The following is a 2,500-nucleotide window of genomic DNA, read 5'->3' as shown; positions in this document are numbered from 1 at the left end:
GTAATCGCCACATGGGCACCACGAGTTGTTTGATTTCCAAACAGTGTGGAGAGGGGATGCCCATGGACTGGCAGCCTTAGAGCAGACGCCCATGTGCTCCATTTCCGTGAAAGCAAGCTTGGCAGTATGGACCATCTCTGGCCTCAGGCGACGGAAAGAATGGACTGGGGTCCCGTCGTCTTGATGTGGTGGTGCACTCTATCTCTTGCTGATGCTCCCGGGTTGGTGTGGAAGAGCTCTGGCTTGACGACAGAAGGGAAATCGCTGAGTATGTCCCTGTAGGCACCTCTGGTAAAGCAGCATATGTTGATGTCAGGGGGACCTGGAAAAGAAACCGCATTGACAGGAAGTGGAGTGAAAGTCTCCGTGTTGATGAGTCGGCGTCTTTTCATATCAGCCAGCAAGTTGTGGTGTGAGAGGAAATCAGAGCCGAGTAGTGGCCAATTCACATCAGCAATGAGGAAACTCCATGAGTAAGTGCGTCCGGCGAGGCATATGGCGATGTGGGGTTGTAGCTGCATTGCTTAGTGGTCACCTTCCGCATTGTTTTGGATGCCCACGAGGTCTCTACCTACATCCGTCGTAGTAATTAGAGGTTGCACTGCCGAACTGCTTGTGGTAGGAGCAGATGCCTTCTACAGCAATGGGGTGAATGTCCTCCGGTTGGTGTTGGACCCTCGGGCAGTTGCTGCATTGATGTTGGTACTAGCCGATGGGAAAATGGGAGCTGTTGGTTGAGGGCGGGCTTGCCGATGTGCTTCCGTCAGTGCGTTGGCTCTGGTGAGGATTACTTCAATGGCCATGTCATCTGAGTCGTGGAGCTTCTCCCTGATGTTCCCAGGGAGAACATAAAGCTAAATCTGTTTTAAGATCTGCTTTGTGGAACTTACCTTGTTCATCTTTGGCAGGGAGGCGGCATAGGCTGGTGATATCTTGCGAGACTTGATTTGGAGTACGGTCGTGTTCGGGATGTTCAAGAAAAAGATGGAGAAAGAGAAAACTTCTCCAACAGCTCTTGCTTTAGTGTGTCGTACTCCATGTCATCCAGCTGGCTGTCTAACCAGGGGGATATTTAGTGGAAAATCTCGGGCAAGACGACCACATGGTCTGCTCTGGTGGTCACCTTTCCTATGTTCTCGAACTTGAACTGGGTTTTGGCCCGCTGAAACCATGCGAGGGCTTCATTTGGCCAAAAGGGTGGAAGGTAGATGGATGGATGGAAGGATGGATGGATGTAAATGGATATATATATATATATATATATATATATATATATATATATATATATATATATATATATATATATATATATATATATATATATATATATATATATATATATATATATATATATGTATGTATGTATGCACACACACATGTATACGATAAATTTGAATATTAGTTTCTCTGAATATCAGCAACCTTTTAATGCGTTCCTGATGATCGGCGAGGGTGGAGCAAATGCCTACCGTAATGTTGGGTTTGCTCCCCAAGCTCTCGTTGTAAAATACATATAGCCACTTTGTCTTTTGTGTTAAGTGGTCACATAAGCATTTTGTGGCCACAGCAGTTTTGCCTATCCTTCTCTGTCTCTGTCTGTCTGTTTGTCTGTCTATCTGTCCGACTGTCTGTCTATCTGTCAGTCTGTTTGTCTGTCTATATGTCATCTGTCTATCTGTCAGTCTGTTTGTCTATATGTTAGTCTGTTTGTCTATCTGTCAGTCTGTTTGTCTCTGTCTATCTGTTTGTCTGACTGTCTATCTGTCAGTTTGTTTGTCTGTCTGTCTATCTGTCAGTCTGTCTATCTCTGTCCATCTTACTTTCTGTCTGCGAATCTCATGTTTCCCCTTACCTGCCTGTCAGTCCTTATCAAGTTGTCTCTGCCTGCTTGCCTGTTTATCTGTGTTTGTCTGTCTCTCTCCTTTTCCATCTCCACCCCTTATCTCTCTCCCCCTCTCTTCCCTTCCTTGCCTCCCCTCCTCCCGTCTGTCAGTATTTCTCACTTTAGTTTGTTCTTTTTTCTCGTGTATTTCAATGATTATGAAGTTTGACATACTCCTACCAAAAGCTACAAAGTCAAATTGCGTATGTATCTAAATTGCCATCTTATTCTGTTTTATATCTCTTTAGCAGCCTAAAAAATGCAGCAAAAGTAACTATACCAAAACAAAGAAAAATGTCAAGATCCACGCGTGTCAATTTTCTAAATAACTCGTCGGCAAGAGAAAAAAAAGGCATGTATAAATAAGGAAAATGGTTTGAAATCTTTTACAATGAGTACCAAAGATTTATACAAAGCCAAAATCAATACACCAACAACTTCATCTAATTAAAACAAGCAAATACCAATTGTATTACACAAAAAAGGATATAAATACGTAGAACAGACAAAGAAATTTCAGACTCGAATTCGCCCGAAAGAAGACATTGATTGTAAACAAAATCAGCTGATGTTGTCATGGGGCCGCTGTAGTGTAGTCTGCTAGGAACAGGTAGTTTA

At 43.2% G+C, this 2,500-nt stretch overlaps 1 protein-coding gene across 1 annotated transcript in view; it reads left to right on the top strand.

The window, feature by feature from the left end:
• The first annotated feature begins 2,385 nt into the window (after positions 1–2,385).
• LOC113813832 (uncharacterized) overlaps positions 2,386–2,500 on the top strand; it is a 13,810-nt gene continuing 13,695 nt past the window's right edge. The window contains exon 1 of the mRNA XM_027365886.2: positions 2,386–2,492. The gene's annotated coding sequence lies outside the window, so the exon portion shown is untranslated. The remainder of the gene's footprint in view (positions 2,493–2,500) is intronic.

Source organism: Penaeus vannamei, chromosome 25, assembly GCF_042767895.1.
Source record: "Penaeus vannamei isolate JL-2024 chromosome 25, ASM4276789v1, whole genome shotgun sequence".
NCBI classification, from domain to species: domain Eukaryota; kingdom Metazoa; phylum Arthropoda; class Malacostraca; order Decapoda; family Penaeidae; genus Penaeus; species Penaeus vannamei.
Note: the sequence above shows the minus strand (reverse complement) of the source record. Positions and strands in the feature narration are given on the sequence as shown.